The following is a 27,864-nucleotide window of genomic DNA, read 5'->3' on the forward strand; positions in this document are numbered from 1 at the left end:
CATGTGGCAGAAGGACTGTGAAATGTTATGTGTGGATGATAAGGCAATAATCCCTGTCGGAGAACCTGGCCAGCCTATAGGGACCTGTAACAGAGGCAGACATCCAAGCATTGCTCCTGTGATTGGGCCAGTTCTAGCAGCTGCCGACTTGTACCATCTATCATGTTGATCCCAGACATCCCAGCATCTCCATCTAGTTCATTATATGATGGGATAGTTCAGTCAATGTCAAGGACAAGGTTTTCCAGCCATCCAGCCCCCTTCGACACACAGTTGAAAATCTCAGCATCCTCAGAGGAGAGAACTACAGTGATGATGATGTCTCTCTCAACAAGTCAATCTTGATCATTCAATCTGATGGTGGGCCAGACCACAGAGCCACATATGCCTCTGTTCAAGCTTGCCACACACTCCTGTTTGTTCAACTGGATCTTTACATGCTTATCAGCTGTAGAACAGCACCGGGTGACAGCTTGGCCAACCCTGCCGAGATAGTTAATTCCCTTCTAAACTTGGGGCTTCAGGGAACAGCCTAGGCTAGGGAGAAGATGGAAGAATCAAATGAGAAGCGTGTGAAGAAGTGTAGCACAATGACAAGCCTACGTGAAACAGCCACCATATAACCAGACCTGAAAGAGGCTTTTGAAAAGAGTATGCATCCTGTTGCAGCTCTTGTGAGTGGCCGGTTTGAGCGCCTGAAGTGGAAAGGAACACACGTAGAACTCAGCCCGCAACACAGGAAGAAATTGCCAATATTGCACAACAATTCAACAACATTGATACAGAGGTTGACATGATGCATGACCTCAGCAGAAAAGGCCTTGACAAGGAACAGTACAAGCAATTCCAAGACAGACATTTCAAGATGTCACAATACATGGTACAGATCAAGAAATGTGAGGGAGAAGATCCATGCTGTACCATGCTGGTACTGTACCATGCTGGTACTGCGTAATGAATCCTCCACACTTGCCAGAAGAACAATTTAAGAAATTAAGGTTTGTGCCTGATCCAACATTGACAGCAGACAGACGTAAGTACCAGAAATGTGATAACCTGTACAGCTTGAACACCACTGACAAGGATAGGCCTTCTCTGACACCAAATATAGAAAATGTAAAGAGGAGTGCTGCCATGGTCAGTGCAAGGGTGAGAGTGACCATCAACTGTGTTGAATGTGAGAAACCAAGGTGATGGTATGCCAAAAGCAAGCTGTCTAAAGAAGAACAGAAATCAGTCCAACGCATTCGGGATGAGAACATTTTTACATGTGGTTCAGAGCTTTTCCAAGAAGACAATCCATATCACAAGCAGATAGTTGCTTTCAAGGGGCTAACCTTGACTATTATTCAGCAATCACAGTGTCATTCCCAGATGTGTGTGTCCATTGTGGATGTCCAGAATCTTTTGAGGGGGAAGAGGTGGTGAGGCTCAAACAACAATTCCAACATGTCAGGCCAATGTGCCCAGTGTGTAAGCAAGAAGGAAAGCAGTTCATTACGAGAGCTCCAAAAAATCTTTAAAATAAATGAACATCCTAGAGACCAGAATAAACAACAAATAAAGGACAAAACAGACCGTGCTGTTGATCAGTAAATAGCAGCAGGTGATTGTGCTATTGACCACAGAACATTGGCTGTCATTTTCATTTCCAGATGATTCTACATGTTGAATCCCCATTGCTTGTTGACACCCAGTAGGTGATCTACTGCACATGGCCAACATTAGCTATGATGTCTTGTGAAGCTGTACTTGATTTTTATCAGATATTCTTTTTTAATCGGGAATAAAGAAACTGTCACAAGTTATACTTCCCATTGTGATTAATTCCTCATGGTTATAACAACACTGTAACTTCTGCATTCTTTTTAAGAAAAATAGTGTAGGTTTTCACATGGAATAATACAACTCTTGAAGCTCACATTAGGCCTAGAGCCTCCACAAGTGCCTAGGACAATGTGGTAATGTACTGTTATTCCTTATCCACTTAAGGTTTTTTTTTTGTTTTTTTTTTATCGCTCGCTCACCTCACTTTACTGGGGGGAAAATCCATTAAACAGTAAATCAATTTTGTCTGGCCTAAGCTTGTCACGCTCTGGCTCCGGGACTGTGAATATTGAGCCAGGGTGTGTTCATTTGGTTGTGTTGTATTTGGTTGTGTTTCATTGTTTGGTCGTGTGACTCCCAATCAGTGGTAACGAGTGTCAGCTGTCGGCTCGTTATCTCTGATTGGGAGCCATATTTAAACTGTCAGTGTTCACCTTAGTGTTGTGGGTTTTTGTTCCTGTACAGTCATTGTCACTGTGGACTTCACGTATCGTCATTTGTTTGGTTGTTTTCGTGTTTAGGCTTTAATTTAATAAAGTCATGTTCACCTTCAACGCTGCGCATTGGTCCTCCTCATTAGACGATCGTGACAGAAAAACCCACCAAGATGGGACCAAGCAGCGTGTCCAGGAGCCGTCGCCAGGGAGATCCCTCACAGATCTCCTTCGCCTCCTGGACTGGGTCAAGCCGAGTGAGGAGGAGAAGGGCTTGACACTATGGCAGAAGGGCGAGAGGCTGGCGAGGGATATGGAGACCTGGTCCACGGGTAGGAGAGACGGCCCGAAAATTTTTAGGGGGGGGCTCACGACGTCGGACCAGCAGGAGGCCGCGATAGAGCGGTCCAGTGGGTTGCCGGAGAAGGCCGCCGGGTTACGGGGGCCACTGGTCGAAGAGGGGATGGAGGAAGTAGAGGCACGGCGAGAGGTACTGGCGTGTGTTGCCAGTCCGGTCCGGCCCGTTCCAGATCCCGGTGTAGGACCAGTGGTGTGTGTCCCCAGTACAGTCCGGCCCATCCAAGCTTCCCGCACCAAGCCAGTGGTGTGCGTCGTCAGCCTGGCTCTGCCCGTGCCTGCTCTCCGCATCAAGCCTGTGGTGCGTCTCGTCAGCCCGGCTCTGCCCGTTCCTGCTCTCCGCACCAGGTCTGTGGTGCACGTTGCCAGCCCAGTCCGGCCCATTCCTGCTACTCGCACCAAGCCAAGGGTGCGAGTCGTCAGCCGGATTCAGCCCATTCCTGCTACTCGCACCAAGCCAAGGGTGCGAGTCGTCAGCCAGATTCAGCCCATTCCTGCTACTCGCACCAAGCCAAGGGTGCGAGTCGTCAGCCGGATTCAGCCCATTCCTGCTACTCGCACCAAGCCAGGGATGCGAGTCTTCAGCCTGGTGAGGCCTGTTCCGGCTCCACGCACCATGCAAAGGGTGCGTATCGTCTGCCAGGTCCGGTCCATTCCTGCCTCACACGCCAAGCCAGGGGTGCGCGTCGGCAGTCCTGATCCAGCTAACTGGGTCAGATCGGACTGGGGACACTGCGGGGGGATTGTAGTAGGGTGGTGGTCAAGCCCGGAGCCGGAGCCGCCTCCGAGGAGCAATACCCACCCAGCCCTTCCCTATTTGGGGTGTAGGCGCGGTCGGAGTCCGCGCCTTTAGGGGGGGGTACTGTCACGCTCTGGCTCCGGGACTGTGTATTTTGAGCCAGGGTGTGTTCATTTGGTTGTGTTGTATTTGGTTGTGTTTCATTGTTTGGTCGTGTGACTCCCAATCAGTGGTAACGAGTGTCAGCTGTCGGCTCGTTATCTCTGATTGGGAGCCATATTTAAACTGTCAGTGTTCACCTTAGTGTTGTGGGTTTTTGTTCCTGTACAGTCATTGTCACTGTGGACTTCACGTATCGTCATTTGTTTGGTTGTTTTCGTGTTTAGGCTTTAATTTAATAAAGTCATGTTCACCTTCAACGCTGCGCATTGGTCCTCCTCATTAGACGATCGTGACAAAGCTGTGTAAATAAAAGACTGCTCTTAGAACTTTCAGACTGCCATTGTTTTGGAGAAATAGGGACATGTCTGTCTATTTTGCCAAATATCTCAAAATGTATGTACTTGTATTATATTTGTATTTATTAAGGATCAACATTAGCTGCTGCAAAGGCAGCAGCTACACTTCCTGGGGTCCAGCAACATTAAGGCAGTTACTGTATATACAATTACAAATATTACATGACAATACATTTCATAACACTTTTCAGAACACATTAAGTGTGTGCCCTCAGGCCACTACTCTACCACTACATATCTACAATACAAAATCCATGTGTATGTGTTGAAATGTTGAAATGTTGTCAGCCGGTGATTGTCATGCAAATAAGTGCCGGTCTCATGGTGATTGACTGTTAATTAACATAAACACGTTTAGCATCTCCTGGCTTCCAACCCACTGATGCAGACCTTTTGAACATCTACATTTTAAAAAGTCTAATAAATCGATTTAATATAGCCTACACCATTACAATAAATCCATTATTTATTTAGACAGATCTAAAGAAACATAATATGAAGAAAATGTAGTCGGTCTATTTCAGAAGAACAGAATAGCATACTCTCAATTGTCCTTATGTTAGGACCTGATCTGGCTAAGCCATATGACTGTGGGTTTCACTAGTTCATTTAGCAGACAAGATTTGCTTATTATTCTGTGGTATTATTTTATAGAATTTTATGGTATGAAAAATACAATTTAACATAGCTGAATAAAATAGAAAGGATATTTTGTCCAAATTATTTCAGAGGAAGCGTAAACATACGGCTACTCTGTGTTGAGCAGTTAACAAATAAATAGGTCCTCCTATATGCTTAATTTAGAGTTATTTGTGCTACTTTGTCGTCCTCTTTAGCTCAATTGGTAGAGCATGGCGCTTGTAACGCCAGGGTAGTGGGTTCGATCCCCGGGACCACCCATACGTAAAAATGTATGCACACATGACTGTAATTCGCTTTGGATAAAAGCGTCTGCTAAATGGCATATTATATTATCAAAATTATACTTTAGTTGTGATACAAACGTTGGGCTGCATGATGCGAATCTAATGATGATTTGAAAAAAGTTCAATGAAAGGCATGAGATCTGCTCTGTTTCTTGCGCAGGCTGCACACACTTCATCAGTCTCTCATTCACAATTTGACAAGCACTTGCTAATATTCTCACCAGGCCATGGTACAAAAGTTGACCTACTCTACTGTTCAACTTGTCCTTCTGTGCGAGAAATAAATATTCCAAACATACTCTGGGACAGTTGTGGGATGCGATAGATCCCAAATTAATACAACCACTGTTCATCAAAAAACCTTTTAAAAGCAATGAGGCTGATGTAACAGATCAGAATGTTTAGCTTAAAATGTTGATAAACTATTAGGCTATTTCTTATTATAAGCGCAGCAATGCGCACATGGCAGTAGACTGCAAATGTTCCAAATTGCAATCAATTAGTGGGAAAACACGCACAGACCATCGCCTACAATATGCATAGGCTATCACCTACACTTCGACATCTAGGCTAATTAGTTATGTACATTTACATACACTTCTGTTTTTCTTAACAGAATAGCTGCTGTTTTTCGTTTTTCAAATTGGTTAATGGCCTTGGTGCCCTAGCAGATGGACTTGGTGCTCTGGCAGATTGGGCACCTCTTGAAGGCCAAATTGCCTTGACCCTAGAATCATAAAATTCCAGGCCTGATTCTCACCCATCAGAATATTCTTAATTTAATCTGACCTTTACATAAAGCCTACTAACATACAGTATGTGTGAAATTATATTTTATTACAATGGCCCATGAAAAAAAACATGTCATCCGTAGCCTGCACTCGAATAGCGAATGGAGGTTACGTGCAGTTACGTTTTTAATATGCAAGCATACATTAAGATGTTGTAGAATTGCATGAAATGTGTTTACGTAAGGCCACATTCTTTCCATGCAAAGAAAGAAGAAACGTATCTGATACAACCTAGGCCTACTCTACACTATATGCATTCAGCCACGCATTGAACTGTCTTTTTTTGTGAACAGTGATTGAGTTATATTATTAGCCTAAATTATGACTATCTAATCTACTCATCACATTAATGATAGTAGGCTATTTTACATAAGTCTGCAAATGTGATTATGCATGTAATGCTTTATTATAAAGCTGCATTTATATGGTGAAAATTTACTTCCCAAAACGTGAAACTCACACACCACCTACTGTAGACAGGTGTGTGCCTTTCCAAATCATGTCCAATCAATTGAATTTACCACAGGTGGACTCCAATCAAGATGTAGAAACATCTCAAGGATGATCAATGGAAACAGGATGCCCCTGAGCTCAATTTCGAGTCTCATAGCGAAGGGTCTGAATACTTATGTAAATAAGGATTTCTGTTTCTTCCCTTTGTCATCATGGGGTATTGTGTGTAGATTAATGAGGAAAATAAATAATTTAATCCATTTTAGAATAAGGCTGTAACGTAAGAAAATGTGGAAAAAGTCAATGGGTCTGAATACTTTCCGAATGCACTGTATATATCAATTCTAGGCATACTTTATCAAAGGCCTTTCAAAATCTGCAATGAAGACGAGGCCTGGTTTCTTCATTGTTTCATAGTGTTCTATTTTTTCAAGTAATTGTCTTATATTATCTCCAATGTATCGTCCATGTAAAAATCTGTCTGATCAGGATGAATAATATCCGATAAAACCTTTTTCATTCTATGCGCTGTGCATTTTGCCACGATTTTTGCATCACAACATTGAAGTGTAAGGAGCCTCCAGTTGTTAAATGGACTGGATCTTAACACTTACCACCTGGGTCCTGTTTCAGTATCTGATAGTCTACCATTTCTTTAGGAGTAGTTAAAATATGCTAAGAGTACATCTTTGAGTACATCAAAAAAGTTTTGATAACTCAATTGATGTGCCATCAAGCCCTGGAGTTTTTCCAGACTGAAAGGAATTAATTGCATTAAGACGTTTTCTTTCCCTCTCTCCCCTACCTGACCAGGACCTCCCTCGCTTCCAGGAGCTGATCTTTGAGGACTTCTCCCGGTTCATCCTGGTGGAGAACGTGTTTGAGGAGGTGGTGCTGTAGTCTGTCACCAAGGACATCATGATGGGTGAGTGGTGGACACGCATGGAGACACTGGCCTGGCATAGACTAGACCAGGGATGGGCAACTTTGATGGGGGTGGAGGCCACAAAAGATCTGAATTGATCATGAGGGGCCGCATATGCTCGCGGGTCTGCGTATCCACATCCATAACCCACACATGCAGTCAGAGCCGGCCCTAAACTTTTGAGGGCCCTAAGTGCAATTTTGTTAATCTATAGGGGGAAATTGATCCACGGGCCTACAAAAGGACTAGACTAAAGAACTGGGACCATAGTCATAAAGCGTCTCATGGTTAGAGCTCTGCTACCAGACCCAAACCCTCCGGGCCCCAACATTATACATTGGGTTAGGGCCTGGTAGGGCCTGTTTTTTCATCAATAACTAGGGTACGTGCAGGGCTCGGGTATCACTAAAACGATCACTAACATTTTGAATGTCGTGGGCATAGCTAGGGTTCGGGCTTAAAATCCATGCCTATGCAGGGCTCTACTCGGGGTATCAGGGCTCTACTCAGGGTATCAGGGCTCTACTCAGGGTATCAGGGCTCTACTCAGGGTATCAGGGCTCTACTCAGGGTATCAGTGTTTTTTAGATCATAATGAATGGATGGATGACGCCAGTAGTGATCTTTCTCATTCAATCACATAGTTTTGTTGCAATTTAAATCCCTTTACTGCCGAACACCTTCATGTTGTGAAGTCATACAGAGAATATCCCCAATGGCTTTAGCATTATCCTTTTGATACGGAACATTAACTCAAACACGTATTATCATTTAACATGGTACGTTAAATTAATAATCAATACACACGCTACATTAAACTAAGTAAGTATTATCATTTGATGTGATACGTTGAACAAAACACTTTCCATTAGGTTAATGCTTATAAGAGTACCCTTGGGAGTCCTTCAGAGAAACAGGGCACTTCTCATTAAAGTCACTGTCACTCTTACAAAAAAAGTGTTTACTAAGCAAGAGATAGAAGATTGCAGTGTTGCTGGCTTACAAATACTCTTAATATGCATGACACACTGCTTGGAATTGTTGGGTGCCAGCGAACTGTGGCTGTTTTCTGTGATATTCTGGTCAGAGGCACATCCCACAGTCAGTATCTCAGAAAGCTGTTAATCATCAGTTCTGACTGTCACTGAGACCTTGTGAAGTAACATCTTGTGTGATCCAGTATTATCCTCCACATCACCATCTCCCTCTCCCTTCCTACTTAACACTCTTCTTGATGTATCCACTGCTGAGTAGTGTAGTAGTTACTCTGCGAGGCTCCTCTCTATCTCTGCCCGCTCTCCAAAATGCTTGAAGTCTTTCCAAGATGTATTTCCTCTCCTCAAGACCTCTGATGTTCTCCACGTGGCCCGCATTTTCCCAGCACAAAGCACTAGGAGCAGCAACTCACCCAGCGGAGAATAATTTTAATTCAAACCCTGGAAAAAAAGATACAGTCTGGAGCAGAGAGGCCTCCAAGCTATTAGACACACAGTTGGGCACAGTGATGTGTTGAATGGGCCTAGTCAATGCTAGTTATGGGGCCAAAAAATCGATACAGTTACATATCGGGATGTAATTTTTTATGAGATATCGCATTGTATCGTTTTGACAATATTGCAATATTATTTTTGCACTAGTTGGTTGTACCTGCACAAAATCTCCAGTATTTTTCCTTCAAAGCTCGTTCTCCATCTTCTTTTGAAATAGGAAGATCATTTTCTTTCAGTACTTTTATTTCCATGACTGATCAAAACTTTTTTTCTCACGGCTCTCTCTTGTCCCCCTCTGCAGCAGACACATCATGAGCAATATCTTTGGACTATGGAATCGCACCGTATTGAATCGCAACACATATATAGTGCATTAGGAAAGTATTCAGACCCATTTACTTTTTCCAGATTTTGTTACGTTACAGGCTTATTCTAAAAAATAGTTTTTCCCCCTCATCAATCTACACACAATACCCCATAATGACGAAGCAAAAACTGGTTTTTGGAAATGTTAGCAAATGTATTAAAAATAAAAACGGAAATATTACATTTACATAAGTATTCAGACCCTTTACTCAGTACTTTGTTGAAGCACCTTTGGCAGTGGATACAGCCTTGAGTCTTCTTGGGTATGACGCTACAAGCTTGGCACACCTTTACTTGGGGAGTTTCTCCCATTTTTCTCTGCAGATCCACTCAAGCTCTGTCAGGTTGGATGGGGAGCGTCGCTGCACAGCTATTTTCAGGTCTCTCCAGAGATGTTAGATCGGGTTCAAGTCCGGGCTCTGGCTGGGCTGAAAAACATCCCCTCAGCATGATGCTGCCACCACCATGCTTCACCGTAGGGATGGTGCCAGGTTTCCTCCAGACGTGACGCTTGGCATTCAGGCCAAAGAGTTCAATTTTGGTTTCATCAGACCAGAGAATCTTGTTTCTCATGGTCTTAGAGTCTGTTGTAGAAACATCTCAAGGATGGTCAATGGAAACAGGATGCACCTGAGCTCAATTTCGAGTCTCATAGCAAAGGGTCTGAATACGTATGTAAATAAGGTATTTATGTTTTAAATAATTTATAAATTTGCAAAAAATTGCTTTGTCATTATGGGGTATTGTGTGTAGATTGATGAGGGAAAACAATGATTTAATCAACTTTAGAATAAGGCTGTAATGTAACAAAATGTGGAAAAAATCAATGAGTCTGAATACTTTCCGAATGCACTGTAGAATGGTGAGAATCGCAATACATATCGTATCGGCACCTAAGTATTGTGATAATATCGTATCGTGAGGTCCCTGACAATTCTTGGCCCTAGTCATTGCTCATCTCCGCCAGTGATATCAAGTGTATTGACTAAATCACAGAGGCCTCCTCAAAGGTCATGCTATTTTCTCGCTCAGAATGCAGGAATCTTGATGTGGAAACTGGACTTTGGCGTCACTACATTCCACACGGGAATGTTTTGTAAAAGTAAACCACTGAAAGGCTACAATTCCCTTCAGCGCTAGAGAGGTAATCAATAGGGTGTCTTATACCTGATGCTTATCTACCTTTCAGGAGGCTGCCAATGGAGGGGGAATTGAGATGAATAGTGTCAATGACCCTGAGGTTGTCAGACTCCTTATTGGACACTCACCAGCCCTCTCATCATCATATCACCATGGGCAATCAGACAGAGCAGAGGAAGGCCCTCTCTGCTGTTGGTGGGCCTCTGTAGTATGTGATCATATTGCTCCTGAGAGCCATCCATATGAATGCTGAGGGGGCTATTTGGGACACAATTACCTTATTTGTCTCTTAGCATTGATAATCTGCCTTTAATGCCACATGGGCCACTCACATTCTCTCTCTAGCCTCACTTATTCATAGTGTACCTTAGGTCCTCTACTTACATAAGAGGCATTGGTTTGTTTTGGTTTCTAGGTCTGGCTGGAAAAATGTGCCCCGCACTTTAATTCTAACAAGTGAAAACGAATGTTTTCTGAATTGTTTGCAGCCATGATTGCTGATTACTGTTTGTCATGTTTTCAGTTCAGTTCAGGACAATCAAATAAGTCCTTCACAAAGCCACAAGGCCACCGTCCATGCTTTTCAAATGCCACCTACTACTGACGGTCTCATGTTTTAGGGCTGTTTCAGAGAAATTACACTGACACTCTTGTCAATGTCTCTATAGCAATGTTTGCAAGTACTTCAGATTAAGGAATGTGTGTATTTTCACAGAATCAAGAGATGCATGGTTCTCTTGCATGATGGAGTGTAGGTTAATACCTCCAATTCCTTATAAATAGGACCTTAGACATAGACTAGAAGTCATTGACCACTTTAAGAAATGGAACACTAGTCACTTTAATAATGTTTACATATCTTGCATTACTCATCTCATATGTACATACTGTATTCTATACTATTCTACTGTATCTTAGTCCATGCCGCTCTGTCATTGCTCGTCCATATATGTATATATTCTTAATTCCATTCCTTACTTAGATTTGTGTGTAATGGGTATATGTTGTGAAATTGTTAGATATTACTTGTTAGATATTACTGCACTGTCGGAGCTAGAAGCACAAGCATTTCGCTACACACGCAATAACATCTGTTAAACATGTGTATGTGACAAATACAATTTGCTTTGATTTGATTTCCATTTGTGACCGCAAGAGAACCTCAGTAAATGGTTCAAATTATTTCAAAATATTCCTAGATAGCGTAGAAAATAAAGTGAGGTGGTGAGCGCTGTTTAAAAAGGGGCCTATATCTCCAACTCAATTAGTAATGGAAAATGATCTTAGCACTAAGCCGTGTGACAGGCTTGGTTTGGGGAATTAAACATGTGATAATACAGAAGACTGGGATAAACCCCCTTTGGAAAAGTCACCCTTAATCTCATTAAACACGTCTCTTTGCTCAAAGTCTCTTTGGTATTCTGCTCAGTTTGCTCTCGATGGTCCGCAGCCCCCAATGAAAAGCATGGAGGATGATCCTGTAGCTCTTAAAGCATTATTTACACTACACTACCTATTTTCTTAGCAGACACCCTCATCCACAGAGGCTTAGACACATGGCTCTATGATTGATCCTTTTTTACAGCTGGATATTACGGAAGCTAGAGGCACTTAGCACCTTCCTCTGGGGTACCAGAGTGATTGAAGTGCGGGTCGGAAAGCTACTGTGGTATTCTAGACCACTGGCCATTATGACAGTGTGCAGCTGGAACAGTTGTCCCACTGGCCCTTAGAAAAAGCATTGTGTATCATGTGAACGAAGGGGAAGGCTAATGTCTGGCCGTTTTGGCTGATTCCTTTCTCAAGCATTACAGTCTGCATCTTGCACTACACTGGCTAGTAGCTTCCATCAGACAGGCAGTATGTTAGCCCTGTAATCAGGAGAATATATTATTACCATTGTCATTATAAAAAACGACCTGAGGGATAGATTGAGTGATGCAAAGTGTAAATTGGGAAGGATTGAGTGGCCATAATAGAATGAAACCTAGGTCAGATCTGGTCAGGACACTTTTGGTTTGCACTTATTTGGGGGGGTTGTTCAAATTGCAATTATTTTAATGACCACAGATAGTCAGGACCCTGGTCAGGATCCTCTTCTGTTGATTTCATCATGCTGTTATATAGGTTGACCACTAGATGGCAGGCTTGTTTGAACCGTTTGGGTTACTACTTTTTTTATGAGCAGTGAAGCGTAGTGTTAAGCAAGCAGTGATCACTATAATTGCTGTTGTTTGCTTTGGTCTACCGTGTGTTCTCATCAAATATTATTTTGTCTTTCTTTGGAACCTAGACAGACATTGAATGTCCTCAGCCCTTAGATGACTTTGAGCATCAAACGTGTTCACTGTGCTAAACTTCCTTTCCTAGCCTTAATTGGGACAGTAGGCTACACAAAGACAGTGTGTGCTTCTGTGTGTGATTCTCTGTGTGTGCGTGTGCGACTGTTCATGCATGTTTGTGTGTGTGTATGCACAGTATGTAGAGGGTATCATGGCCACTAGGTTTTTCATCATGTGCACAGTGAGGTTGTCTCAGGATGAAGTCCACTGAATGTCAAGTGAGGCAGGGGAGGGATGGAGGCAAGGAAGGAGGGAGTCAAGGAGGCACGTAGGTAGGCAGACAAGGAGAGAGGCAAAGATGGAGGGAAGCAGCGATGGAGGGAAGCAGGGATGGAGGGAAGCAGGGATGGAGGGGGCAGCGATGGAGGGAGTCAGGGAGGCAAGGAGGCAGGCAAACTCAGATGCAGCCACATGGCTGCCACCACAGATTTGCAACCACTAAGTCATCAGAAACAACGTGACGTGCACTAAACTATAAGTTCAGTAAAGCATTGTTATATACGTGATAAAGATCATACAATTGGAATACCACAGTCTTATGGCCTTTTGATAAGTTATGTACTGTGTATTGATTCCCCTACTCCCCCGCCCCAACTCTCTCATGTGTATGCATGCGTGTGTGCATGGAGAGAAATAATGTTAGTAATATAGTATACTGTAGAAATTGCAGGAATGTTTCCAATCATTTTGGTTTACCACCACCAAATGTTATGCATATCCAATTGTAAAAATAAAAACGCTTGATGAGAGGGCCCCTTTTCCCAGTGGCAGTGTGGCCTAACTAGAAACACGCAAGCGGACTGAGGCACGGCTCTTGTTCAAACTTTTCAACTCTAATAACTTCAGAACACATATTTTTTTCAAGCTTCAAATTTCAAAACTCTCTCACTTGAAAAGTTGTGAGGGTTCGATAATGGGAACTGAAATAGCACATTAGCACAGTATTCCTGCAGGGACAAGCGTGCCTGCAGAACACAACAAAGATTTGATTTGCTTTCCCACTTTATTGACACTCAAGTGGATATACTTCATTATGTGGGAAATTGGTTGCGTTCACTGTATTAGTGGTTGGAATTATAGCTTATCCAGACCAACAGCAATGCTGACAGAGCAACCTGGACTCAGGGGTCGATGTAACATAGTTAAGGAAAATCCAGGACGCTCAAATTAGTATGACAAGTTACGTTTCGTATGGTATGCATTAATTTGTGGATGCCCATCATCCATTTCGCATGATATATTACAATTCGGATGATATGTTATAAATTACAATTCGAATGATATGTAAGAATTGCAATTTGTTATGAAATTGCAATACATATGGTACAGTTGAAGTCGGAAGTTTACATACACCTTCGCCAAATACATTTAAACACAGTTTTTCACAATTCCTGACATTTAATCCTAGTAAAAAGTCCCTGTTTTAGGTCAGTTAGGATCACCACTTTATTTTAAGAATGTGAAATGTCAGAATAATAGTAGAGAATGATTTATTTCAGCTTTTATTTCTTTCATTACATTCCCAGTGGGTCAGAAGTTTACATACACTCAATTAGTATTTGGTAGCATTGCCTTTAAATTGTTTAACTTGGGTCAAACATTTTGGGTAGCCTCCGACAAGCTTCCCATAATAAATTGGGTGAATTTTGGCCCATTCCTCCTGACAGAGCTTGTGTAACTGAGTCAGGTTTGTAGGCCTCCTTGCTCGCACACGCTTTTTCAGTTCTGCCCACACATTTTCTATAGGATTGAGGTCAGGGCTTTGTGATGGCCACTCCAATACCTTGATTTTGTTGTCCTTAAGCCATTTTGGCACAACTTTGGAAGTATGCATTGTCCATTTGGAAGACCTATTTGCGACCAAGCTTTAACTTCCTGACTGATGTCTTGAGATGTTGCTTCAATATATCCACATAATTGGTGACCCGATCCTGTAGGTTCATGCTCTACAACATTCGCAGAGTACGACCCTACTTTACACAGGAAGCGGCACAGGTCCTAATCCAAGCACTTTCCGTCTGGATTACTGCAACTCGCTGTTGGCTGGGCTCCCTGCCTGTGCCATTAAACCCCTACAACTCATCCAGAACGCTGCAGCCCGTCTGGTGTTCAACCTTCCCAAGTTCTCTCACGTTACCCCGCTCCTCCGTACACTCCACTGGCTTCCAGTTGAAGCTCGCATCTGCTACAAGACCATGGTGCTTGCCTACGCAGCTGTGAGGGGAACGGCACCTCCTTACCTTCAGGCTCTGATCAGTCCCTACACCCAAACAAGGGCATTGCGTTCTTCCACCTCTGGCCTGCACAGTTCCCGCTCAGCCCAGTCAAATCTGTTCGCTGCTCTGGCACCCCAATGGTGGAACAAGCTCCCTCACGACGCCAGGACAGCGGAGTCACTGACCACCTTCCGGAGACACTTGAAACCCTACCTCTTTAAGGAATACCTGGGATAGTATAAAAGCAATCCTTCTACCCCCCCCAAAAAAAAAAAATACATATATATTTTTTTTATAACACTAACAATAACAAAATTATAAAATTGTAAAGTGGTTGTCCCACTGGCTATCATGAGGTGAATGCACCAATTTGTAAGTCGCTCTGGATAAGAGCGTCTGTGTCACGAACGTTGAGAGAAGGGTCGGACCAAGGTGCAGCGTGAAAAGCGTACATGTTAATTCATCCAATAAACATACAAACCAAAACAAGAAACAACGTAACGTGAAGTCCAAAGGGCTATACACACACACACCAGCCTAACAGGAACAAGATCCCACAATACACAGTAGGCAATGGGCTACTAAAGTATGATCCCCAATCAGAGACAACGAGTGACAGCTGTCTCTGATTGGGAATCACACCCGGCCAAACCTAGAAACACAACCTAGCACTGCAACATAGAAATAGACTAACTAGATCATAAACATAGAATATATAACATAGAAACTCACGCCCTGACCAAACCAACTAAAGACAACAGGCCTCTCAAGGCTAGGGCGTGACAGTACCCCCCCCCCAAAGGTGCGTACTCCGGCCGCACCAACCTGACTCATTAGGGGAGGGTCCGGGTGGGCTTTCAGCCTCGGAGGCGGATCCGGCTCCGGGCGTGACGACCTCTACCTCTCTGCCTCCCCGTTGCGCCCCTGGTCTGGTCTGGACCTCGGCACGATGCTTCCCCTCTCCTTCCTCCCACGATGCACCAAGCCCTGTCTGGACCCTGGTGTGGGAGACCCCGAACCTGGAGAGGGGCTGACGTCTGGGCCTGGATTGGCAATCCTCCCGCGATGCACCAAGCCCTGTCTGGACCCTGGTGTAGGAGACCCCGAACCTGGAGAGGGGCTGACATCTGGGCCTGGCTCGGCAATCCCCCCACGATGCACCAAGCCCTGTCTGGACCCTGGTGTGGGAGACCCCAACTATATAACATAGAAACTCACACCCTGACCAAATCAACTAAAGACAACAGGCCTCTCAAGGCCAGGGCGTGACAGTCTGCTAAATGACGTAAATGTAAATGTAATAATTTTCCTTCCTCATGATACTATCTATTTTGTGAAGTGCACCAGTCCCTCCTGCAGCAAAGCACCCCCACAGCATGATGCTGCCACCCCTGTGCTTCACGGATGGGATGGTGTTCTTCGGCTTGCAAGTAACCCCCAAGTAACCCCCTTTTTCCTCCAAACATAACAATGGTCATTTTGGCCAAACAGTTCTATTTTTGTTTAATCAGACCAGAGGACATTTCTCCAAAAAGTACCATCTTTGTCCTCATTTGCAGTTGCAAACAGTAGTCTGGATTTTTATGGCGGTTTTGGAGCAGTGGCTTCTTCCTTGTTGAGCGGCCTTTCAGGTAATGTCCATATAGGACTCGTTTTACTGTGGATATAGATACTGTCGTGTATTGAGATTATGACGTTGTTAAATGTTTTTAAGTGGAACTGAAAGAATGTTGATTTTAGTATCAAGAGGGAATGTTTTAGTGTAACGTCACATACAACAGACAGGAAGTGTGTTGTAGACAGGGGAGACTGGTGATTGGCCAGAAGAGGGAGCCCATCTTTTTGCATTGTTTATAAGTAGGGGCTAAACGAAAGAGAGACAGAACGGCCATTGCAATCTGGGACGCCGTTCTCCAGACACCGCGGGTCTGTAACTTATGCTGTAACCTCGTGATTTTAATAAAAGCCTCTAACACGGTGCAGCTTGAGCGGACTCCTTGATTGACAGCAATAATTGCCACCATTCACCCGATACGACAAATGGCGCCCAACGTGGGGCTGGTCTGCATCTCTCCTTTGCTCATTCGTAGCCGCCAAGCTAACTTCGGTCTGAAGTGCCAGAAAAGGGTGAGTTTTCCTCACAGCTTTGGAGATTGTTAGGTTGGATGCTATGTGATTGTACACTGGAGAAATGTACCATACGACCGTGCCTCGGGTGGCGTTATTGCTGTTGACTAGGAGTCTGGTAATAATTATTCTAAAATTGTACAGCAATTGAAGGCAGATATTAACGGCAGATATTGGCAGAATAAAGTAAGGTAGATACGTATATGCAATTAGAGCATTGTGAATCTGGAAAGACCTCGAAACGAGGCGACTCTTTAGGAGTGGGCCATGAATCCTGGCAACGCGCTAGGTGTGGGGTCAGGTTGGTTCTGGGAACCATAAGATGGACGGGTTATATGTATGTTATGCTCATCTTATAGTCGACGGATTATTCGTTTGGGGTAACCGCTCATATGATTATCCAGAACTTACGGCAGCATAAAGTTAGCAGGTGATAAATGGACAATGATTTGGGCACAATGCAAGGTTACTTAGGGCGTGGTAGGCCGCAGTTAGCTAAAGGCTAAGGCTAATGTTAATGCTAAATGGGAGTGTGTTTCATGCTACATGGTACATAGCGGCTAATGCTAAGGCTAAATGCTAATTGTGTTGTGTGCTACATGCTAATGTATCCTTAGAGGTCCCATTGCGATGGACTAAGCCTCTTAAAATATGTATGTGTGTGTAGAATTCAAAGTTCTACGCAAATGTGAGCTCTGTTATGTGTAATTGTGTGAGTATAAGGTATAAAATAGTGAAGCTGTAGCGTAAGGCTATCGTTCTATTGTCTGGGAATCGTATCATTGAATGCATTTGCGCATGCGTTTAATTTTGCGACACTACACTACAGAAAGGGGGAGTTTATGGCACGAGATTAGGACACGTTTTGTTTTACGGCACTAAACTACAACACGAGGGTATAGTAAAACTACAAAACGGCATTGTGGGTAACGTGTCATATTCTGTGGGGTTACACTGCAGGGGGAGACAGGGAGACACAGACGACGGAACAAAGAGGAGAGATTTTAACATGAATCTTATAGATTTAAAGCGGCTGCTGTTTGAACATGAAACTATTTGTTGAGATGTAGTGAATTTATACATTAAATATATGTTGACGGAGTATAATTAATTAAATTAAATGACGGATTAAAATAAAATAAATGTTTTTGAGCGATCTATTTAGTCCTGAGTTAAATGACGGATTAAAATAAAATACGTAATGAATTAAATTAAGTCTTAGAGCGAATATGAGTGGGGGAATATTGAATATGCTTGAAATAACTCAGTGATTGCATTAACTACTAAAATCTTTTCCTGTGTCTCTGTTCTTTTGTCATATGAGAGGAACGATAAGCGAGAGGAGAGAGGAGATACAGGAAGTGCTGACGTGACATCACGTGACGCGGCAGAGGATCAAGTCAAAAAAGGTTTTGAGACTGGTCTGGTTACAAAATATCTGATGTTATGACAATTTCACATAGGCTTGGCAAACTGATTCATTAAAAATTGCATTGTGGAGGCTATGTGCATCACTGGGGTTAATTACAGATGTGTTTGGAATCAAGGACTGACATTATTCGGTAAAATTAAGATAAGGGTTTATGGGAATTGTAGTGTTGAAGGGTTAGAGGCTTTGTTTTTGGGATTGTTTTGAAGTTGACTAACTTACATTTACTTGCATTTGATGGGTTGTGGTAAGATAGCCACCACTAATTGATAAATTGGTGACATAGGATATAGGAATAAAAATTGGTTTTAATTATTCATGATTTTTAATATATTTATTTAAAAAAAATTATTATTATTATTATTATTATTTTTTTGGGGGGGTTGTTTAGGTTATATTAATAATTAGAGGGGGGAAGCCATAGGCTATATAGTCTAAAATAAGATAATTCATAATAAAGGAATATAAAAGAGTAGTTACAATGGGGAGAAAAGGACAGCAAGGCTATAAAAGTCATTACACCGATTGATATAGTGCAAAATGGTAATCCTTTAACTAAAGTATTGCTAGGTTATCCGGCAAATGAAACAAAAGTTGCCCTTCATTTTCAAACAAAAACTGATAAAAGATTCCAGCGATAAGATAAACAAAGCTATAGAGATAAGGCTAAGGGAAGTAGAGCTTAGGGATGTTTATCCTCAGCTTCCGGTGATCATCCAGGAGGGTGATTGTTGCATCAGAGATGAAGACGAATAATAGATAGAGGACAAGCAGAAACGACAATGAAGATGAATCCAAAACTCCAGAAGGAAGAAAATGAGATGTCTGAAAGAGAAGAGTGAGGTTAAAGAAGACGAGGATGATGAAGATGAGAGTGATTGAGAAGAGGTCATGGGTGGATATGACTCTGTGATCAGAAGGAAGTTGGCAAGAGAGGAAAGAAGAAGGATACTAGAGATTTGATCTCTGATGGAAGTTGAAGGAAGAAGGATACAAGAGATTCGAGTTCAGATGAAGACAGCGAGAAAGAGGAGACTGAAGGTGCTGTTTATTCAAAAGGAGTTTATCCTACAAGGACTGGCACAGAGGAAAAGTAAGAAGATGATGGAAGATGATATTTCGAGGACAGAACTTAGAATATAAGCTGTTGAAGAATCCTGATATGTCAACAACAAAGAACAGGACGAAGAAACTCTCAGAAAACTCAATCATACAACTGGTGGAGAAGAGAAGCTTTGGTTATGAAGAATCAGAGTGAACCAAATCAACAATCACTGTTACAGCTTCAACTGAACAATATCAAATGCAATTGTACCAGCCAAGGGGGTACCAGGTGTTCCATATCCACAGCCAGTTTCTGGACAGACACAGAATTGGAGAGGAAGAGGATGAGAAGGCTTAGAAGGAGGAGGAAGATTTCAGCTACACTTCCAGCAACTTTCAGAAGACTGTTATAATTATGGACAGGTTGGTCACGTTACCTGTTAATGCAACAAGTCAGGAGGAAACAACAGAGAACATTTTTAAGGAAGATACAGGGGCCAGTCGAGATTCTAGAGTGCCTAGAAGATATGAAGGGGGGTGTCAGCTGATAGCATCGATTAGAGAAGAAGAGAAAATATCCAACAATTGAAGTAAAAACAGGACTATGAGAAGTGATAGTGAATAGTGGAAAGACTTATCTGTGTTCAGCCTAAAGAGGTTAAACATCTCACTATGTAAAATTAACTAATTAGGATAGGGATTTGAGATAGTAAAACAGCTAATTACTCTTAAGGAACCAATGGAGCTCTGCTATAAAAATCAAAGGGAAATTAAAATAGACATACTAATATTAGAAGATACTGTTATTGCATTGTTGGGAAGAGATGCATTGTTTAAATTGAATTGTACAATAAGATGTACACTAAACGGCTGTCTGGTAGAAGATTTTAAAAAGTAGGGTTTTTGGGAATCATATTTGCTTAAAAAGATAATATCATAGGAAGGATGATAATCTATTAGACTGCCTATTAGACAATCTGTCTGAAAAATAAAGTTAAAAGGGGTGACTGTTATTCTGGGTTACATTCTTACACCAAGGGATTTCAGGCTAGGCTAAAAGGTGTTTAGTCGTTTGCCAAGTCTGTGTGTAAAGAAGTCAGAAGCAGGTGGGGACCTTCCCAATCACATATTCTAAAAATTGGTGGTAAAGGGATTTTGTGAATAAATCAGTGGAAAAGGTTTTTAAAGGTTAGGAGAAAAGATTAGATTAAAATAAGTTAGGAGAACTAGGTTGAAGGAACTCTAAGACAGTAAGCTAAGGTTCAAAGTTAGTAGTAAGAGAGAGAACAATGGTGAAGGACACTTTAGAGTAGGAAGATCAAGGTAATTGTAGGTGTATTTTTATAATCAAAAGTTTGAAAGTCAGGGATTAGAGGTAGGACTGAGAGGGGAAAAAGTGACACTAGTGGTGATAGATGGAAGTACAAGCAAAGAATTCAAATCTTTGGGGAAATGGATGAAGTAACAATAAGGACATTAACACTTCAGTCTATTAAAACAACAGTGAGAAGCAATTTAACTCTTTCAACATTGATAGTTATTAAAGCCATAAATATATCGCATTTGATTATAAGGGAACCAATAGCTCCAGCACCAATTTTAGGGGAAAAAAATACTTATTAGGGTTAGGATGGGGACGTTCCTCCCACATGGAGAGATAATTATGGAGAAGAAGTATACTTATCTAGTGCAAGCATTAGAATTTGTTCCGGTTAAGAATTATTGGTTAAAAGGCTATGTAATTCATAAAGTAACGCTTATGATGGAAGATTTGAAATCTGTTGAAGTTTCCACAGTCACCAAAGGAGTTCAGGAGGAGTAGATTACAGTAGTCACTCCAACAGTAAATAATACACAGAGTATATTGGTAACTTTCCCACTAGAAATAATTAAGGTTAATACATCAGCTAAATCAACTACTTTAATGGTAACTTTGGAAGGGATTAATGATACGATGGCAATAGCAAATGTAGGAAGTATGACACCGACAACAACTTTTCTGAAATTAAAGGGGTAGCAAGAAGGACTTAAAATAGGAGAACAGATAGTAGTAGAGAGAATATAGATTCATCATGGAGGTACAGGATGAGGTCTTTGATTTTAATGACAGACAAGGAGAGGTATCTGCAGTACCGCTCGTTAGGGAAGAGAGAAACTAAATGGATGGGTTTGATTCTTCTGTTGTGAAAATTAGAGATAGATGGGCAGGTTCCAGCAGCTCATTCTGTAAGATCAGTGAGGAATCTTGAGGGTCCATGTCTGTTAAGAATTCCAGCAACAAACATGTTAGAGACGGTCGCTCGACCTCTATCAAGTATGTGTCAATCTTATGCTTTGTCATGACTGTGGTATCAGCAACAGTCAGTAACAGATAAAATAATGTCGTTGTCAAAACATTTGTTTAAGCCTAGGTTTAGGTGTTATTGGGTTAAGTGAATTAACTTGTGTGCATTTGTTAGATGGGAAGGAAACTCAGGTAACAGCGTAACTGAAGCATTTGAGGTGTAACCATTGAGGGCTAAAAGTTGTTTGGTTCTAATAAAACATATGAGGTAAGGGGTATGTTTATGGGAATATCAGTTTGTGATGTTATATGATAACTTTGGGTATACATGACCTTAAGGGTAGTAATGAGAAATATGTAACTTTTTATGTACCAGGTAGTAAGAAGAGCAGGACTTTGATGGTTAAAAGATTAGCTTTTGCCTGACAATGTGACTATGGGGAATTTTAGAGATTTGGAGTGTTTGTTGTGATAAAGCGTATATATTCTTACCCTATGGATAGACAGGATGTTGTTACATGTCAACGTTGAAGCTTCCATATGAGGTTTCTACCATTATAAGAGGGGTAGCACCGGACACAGAAATCTGAAGCTATATTTGAAATTGGATGAAAAGAGACATGGCTACATGTCATAGTCTTCAAGCCTATCATTGAAGGATAAATCTAAGGGAGAAGGGGGGACTTTTTCCATGGTATGGTGTAACATTTGGGAAGATCATATTGATAATATTAGGTATACTTTGAGTCCAGATAGTTCCGATAATATCACGAGTGTTATAGATGCGTTGAAGAATATAAGGGATGCGTTTGGGAGATCTGAGAAGACTTGGTTGCAAGATCAGGTAGGCCAGTAGGGGCAGTGATGGGTTACATTTAATTGCAGCTTTGATAGCACTGTGTGTGATGTTTGTAATTTGTTACTGACCTTTGAGAAAGCTATGATATTGAGATAGGTTGGAGAGTGATGCCTGGAGACAACACTCAGATGCCGTTGTTGACTGTTCCTGATCTGGATGAAGATGGACAAGTGGAACTGAATGGATAAATATTATTTTTGATTTTCAATATTGGGGTGATTTTGGTATGATTTTATGAATCAAAGGGGGGAAGTGGGTTAATGTGATTCATACATCATTTATATATCATTTTTATATTCTTAGTTGATATTGATGTTTAATTTGAAAGTGTTTGTTTTGCAAAAGATACTGTTTGGTATTTTCTTTTCTTCCAGAAGCATTTGGGGGACATGTGGAGATTGAAATACTCAAACAAGGACAATATGAAGGGACAATATGACTGGAGGAGATGAAACAAGGAGGGTGTGGAAAGATTCCGATTCCATCATCAACAGTCCATTGGAAGAGGAGACTACGGGGAGATTAAGTGTAGTGGACTACATTCCAGTGTCTGCAATGAAATATAGACATATTTGCATGTATAATACATAATTGTGTCATATTCTTAGGTATTAATTTTTGTAGAATGATGTTTGATGTTATTGAATACATGTGAGGATCTTAGATGTTTTTGTTTATTTCGTGAATGTTTAGGGACAGGGAGTTTAGGCAGGGAGAGGTCCACTTTAGGGTCAATGGGTTGACCAGCCTTAGAGTGGATATTTTTGGATAGGATTTTGTTTGCAGGGGCTTACATGTGTATTTAATTGCATCATAGTTTCAAATGCATTTACATGGTTTATGAGTTTATTTGGAGTATCTAGGTGGTTGCCTGGGGCAGAGGGACCGTGAGAGAATTTTACTGTCTTGATTGATGGATGGATATCTGAAAAGATGGCTGCCGGACAGTTTTTCGCTCTTACACTCCATAGAGATTTGTTCATATTTCATAGTAATGTATTCACACTTCATAAACAGTTGTTCATATTTCATAAAAAGGTATTTACACTCTAGAGGAGAATGTTTTTTGGTTTAATGTTAAAGATACTCAATAAGATAAATTGTTACTTGTCATAAACCTATTCTGTTTGTTTTCGAGACTGTTCGTCTCGAAGGGGGGATATGTCGTGTATTGAGATTATGACGTTGTTAAATGTTTTTAAGTGGAACTGAAAGAATGTTGATTTTAGTATCAAGAGGGAATGTTTTAGTGTAACGTCACATACAACAGACAGGAAGTGTGTTGTAGACAGGGGAGACTGGTGATTGGCCAGAAGAGGGAGCCCATCTTTTTGCATTGTTTATAAGTAGGGGCTAAACGAAAGAGAGACAGAACGGCCATTGCAATCTGGGACGCCGTTCTCCAGACACCGCGGGTCTGTAACTTATGCTGTAACCTCGTGATTTTAATAAAAGCCTCTAACACGGTGCAGCTTGAGCGGACTCCTTGATTGACAGCAATAATTGCCACCATTCACCCGATACGACAATACTTTTATAACTGTTTCCTCCAGCATCTTCACAAGGTTCTTTGCTGTTGGTCTGGGATTGATTTGCACTTTTCGCACCAAAGTACGTTCATCTCTAGGAGACAGAATGCATCTCCTTCCTGAGCGGTATGACGGCTGCGTGGTCCCATGGTGTTTATACTTGCGTACTATTGTTTTTACAGATGAACGTGGTACCTTCAGGCATTTGGAAATTGCTCCCAAGGATGAACCAGACTTGTGGAGGTCTACAATATGTTTTTTGAGGTCTTGGCTGATTTCTTTTGATTTTCCCATGATGTCAAGCAAAGAGGCAATGAGTTTGAAGGTAGGCCTTGAAATACATCCACAGGTACAGTACACCTCCAATTGACTCAAATGATGTAAATTAGCCCTATCAGAAGCTTCTAAGCCATGACACAATTTTCGGGAATTTTCCAAGCTGTTTAAAGGCACAGTCAACTTAGTGTATGTAAACTTCTGACCCACTGGAATTGTGATACAGTGAATTATAAGTGAAATAATCTGTCTGTAAACAATTGTTGGAAAAATTCCTTCTGTCATGCACAAAGCAGATGTCCTAACCGACATGCCAAAACTATAGTTTGTTAACAAAGACTTTGTGGAGTGGTTGAAAAACGAGTTTTAATGACTCCAACCTAAGAGTATGTAAACTTCCGACTTCAATGTATGTTACGAATTCCAATTTGTTATGGCTAACGTTAGCTAGGTGGCTAATAGTCTGGGTAGCCATTTGATTAGATGTTCAGGAGTCTTATGGCTTGGGGGTAAAAGCTGTTTAGAAGCCTCTTGGAACTAGACTTGGCGCTCCGGTACTCCTTGCCGTGCGGTAGCAGAGAGAACAGTCTGTGACTAGGGTGGCTGGAGTCTTTGACAATTTTGAGGGTCTTCCTCTGACACCGCCTGGTATAGAGGTCCTGGATGGCAGGAAGCTTGGCCCCAGTGATTTACTGGGCCGTACGCACTGCCCTCTGTAGTGCCTTGCAGTCAGAGGCCGAGCTGTTGCCATACCAGGCAGTGATGCAACCAGTCAGGATGCTCTCGATGGTGCAGCTGTAGAACCTTTTGAGGATCTGGGGACCCATGCCAAATCTTTTCAGTCTCCTTAGGGGGAATAGGTTTAGTCGCATCCTCTTTACGACTGTGTTGGTGTGCTTGGACCATGTTAGTTTGTTGGTGATGTGGACACCAAGGAACTTGAAGCTCTCAACCTGCTCTACTACAGCCCCGTCGATGAGAATGTGGGCGTGCTCGCACCTCTTCTTTTTCCTGTAGTCCACAATCATCTCCTTTGTCTTGATCACGTTGAGGGAGAGGTTGTTGTACTGGCACTACACGGCCAGGTCTCTGACCTCCTCCCTATAGGCTGTCTCGTCATTGTCGGTGATCAGGCCTACCACTGTTGTGTCATCTGCAAACTTAATGATGGTGTTGGAGCCGTGCCTGGCCATGCAGTCATGAGTGAACAGGGAGTACAGGAGGGGACTGAGCACGCATCCCTGAGGGGCCCCCGTGTCAGCGTGGCGGATGTGTTGTTACCTACCCTTACACCTGGGGCGGCTCGTCAGGAAGTCCAGGATCCAGTTGCAGAGGGAGGTGTTTAGTCCCAGGGTCCTTAGCTCAGTGATGAGTTTTAAGGGCACTATGGTGTTGAACGCTGAGCTGTAGTCAATGAATAGCATTCTCACATTTGTTCCTTTTGTCCAGGTGTGAAAGGGCATTGTGGAGCGCAATAGAGATTGCATCATCTGTGGTTCTGTTGGGGCGGTATGCAAATTGGAGTGGGTCTAGGGTTTCTGGAATAATGGTGTTGATGTGAGCCATGACAAACCTTTCAAAGCACTTCATGACTACACCCGTGAGTGTTACGGGTCGGTGGTCATTTAGGCAGGTTACCTTAGTGTTCTTGGGTTGAAACATGTTGATATTACAGACAGACAGAGAGAGATTGAAAATGTCAGTGAAGACACTTGCCAGTTGGTCAGCGCATGCTCGGAGTACAAGTCCTGGTAATCCGTCTGGCCCTGCGGCCTTGTGAATGTTGACCTGTTTAAAGGTCTTACTCACATCGGCTACGGAGAGCTTGATCACACAGTTGTCCGGAACAGCTAATGCTTTCATTCATGTTTTAGTGTTACTTGCCTCGAAGCGAGCATGGAAGTAATTTAGCTTATCTGGTGGCTGTGCTTCCCTTTGTAGTTTGTAATAGTTTGTAAGCCCTGCCACATCCAGCGAGCGACGGAGCCGGTGTAGTACGATTCGATCTTAGTCCTGTATTGACACTTTGCCTGTTTGATGGTTAGTCGGAGGGCATAGCGGGATTTCTTATAAGCTTCCGGGTTAGAGTCCCTCTCCTTGAAAGCGGCAGCTCTACCCTTTAACTCAGTGCGGATGTTGCCTGTAATCCATGGCTTCTGGTTGGGGTATGTACGTACAGTCACTGTGGGGACGACGTCATCGATACACTTATTGATGAAGCCAGTGACTGATGTGGTGTACCATCGGATGAATCCCGGAACATATTCCAGTCTGTGCTAGCAAAACTGTCCTGTAGCTTAGCATCTGCTTCATCTGACCACTTTTTTATTGACCGAGTCACTGGTGCTTCCTGCTGTAGTTTTTGCTTACAAGCAGGAATCAGGAGGATAGAATGATGGTCAGATTTGCCAAATGGAGGGCGAGGGAGAGCTTTGTACGCGTCTCTGTGTGTGGAGTAAAGGTGGTCTAGAGTTTTTTTCCCCTCTGGTTGCACATTTAACATGCTGGTGGAAATTAGGTAAAACTGATTTAAGTTTCCCTGAATGAAAGTCCCCGGCCACTAGGAGCGGCGCCTCTGGATGAGCGTTTTCCTGTTTGCTTATGGCCGTATACATTTAAATTACTGTGGTCTTAGAGCCAGCATCAGTTTGTGGTGGTAAATAGACAGCTACGAAGAATATAGATGAAAACTGTCTTGGTAGATAGTGTGGTCTACAGCTTATCATGAGATACTCTACCTCAGGCAAGCAAAACCTCGAGACTTCCTTAGATATCATGCACCAGCTGTTGTTTACAAATATACATTGACTGCCACCCCTTGTCTTACCAGAGGCTGCTGTTTATCCTGCCGATACAGTGTATAACCTGCCAGCTGATTCAAGTAAGCTTTGTAGTGCTAAGGGGGGGGTTTAAGGACTGAGTTTGTGAAACGCTGGGTTAAAGGGTTTTAAGGTTAGGGGAATAATTAGCTAACATGCTGTGTTAAGTAGTTGCTAAAATGCTAAAGTTGTCCGTGATTTACATTTACATTTTAGTCATTTAGCAGACGCTCTTATCCAGAGCGACTTATAGTTAGTGAGTGCATACCTTTGGGTTGCTAGACAGTTGCGTTATACGCCTACCCATCCACCCCGACGAACCACCCTCCTTTTGGTTTTGCCTTAACTAACATTTTGTCTTATGTCACCATACCAAACATATCATACAAATTTGAGTATCTTAGATTTTTGTTTACTATGTTACGTCTAGTCTATGAGACCAGGATGGACAGATGGTTCTTAACCCTATGGGCCACTCAACTAATACAAATTGCTTTGTTCATTAGAGTCTGTCAACTCAGAACTAAGATGGGAACTCAAATGGATTGTTTGTGGAGCGATACGGTAGGAAGGAGCTTCATAAAGTGAAGAGAGCATATAGCAGTTAATTACTTTATTTCCGATCCGATAGATCCCCACAGCCTTTCCACTGTTGATCAATTTCTTGTCTTCAGTAGTCGTCTGGCCTGCTTTTCTTTTCTCCTTCAGTCGGTACAAAACTAAATGACCTTTTGCATTTAACTTAATCCGCTGTACTCTTTGAGTTTCTCTCTCAGTAGGCTACAGTGTGTTTTCTCATTTGTCTTACTTCTTCTCTTGTTTGTCTCGATGTTTGTTATGTGTGTGTGACTCACACAGTGTGAGTGCCCCTTTTTGTGTGGATTCTGTTTGTTTCCTTGTGTCAGTTTTCATACTCTCCATATCTTTTATGTTTTTTTGTTGTTATGTGAAGAACATCTCTATGTTTCTATTC

Source organism: Coregonus clupeaformis, chromosome 15, assembly GCF_020615455.1.
Source record: "Coregonus clupeaformis isolate EN_2021a chromosome 15, ASM2061545v1, whole genome shotgun sequence".
NCBI lineage: Eukaryota > Metazoa > Chordata > Actinopteri > Salmoniformes > Salmonidae > Coregonus > Coregonus clupeaformis.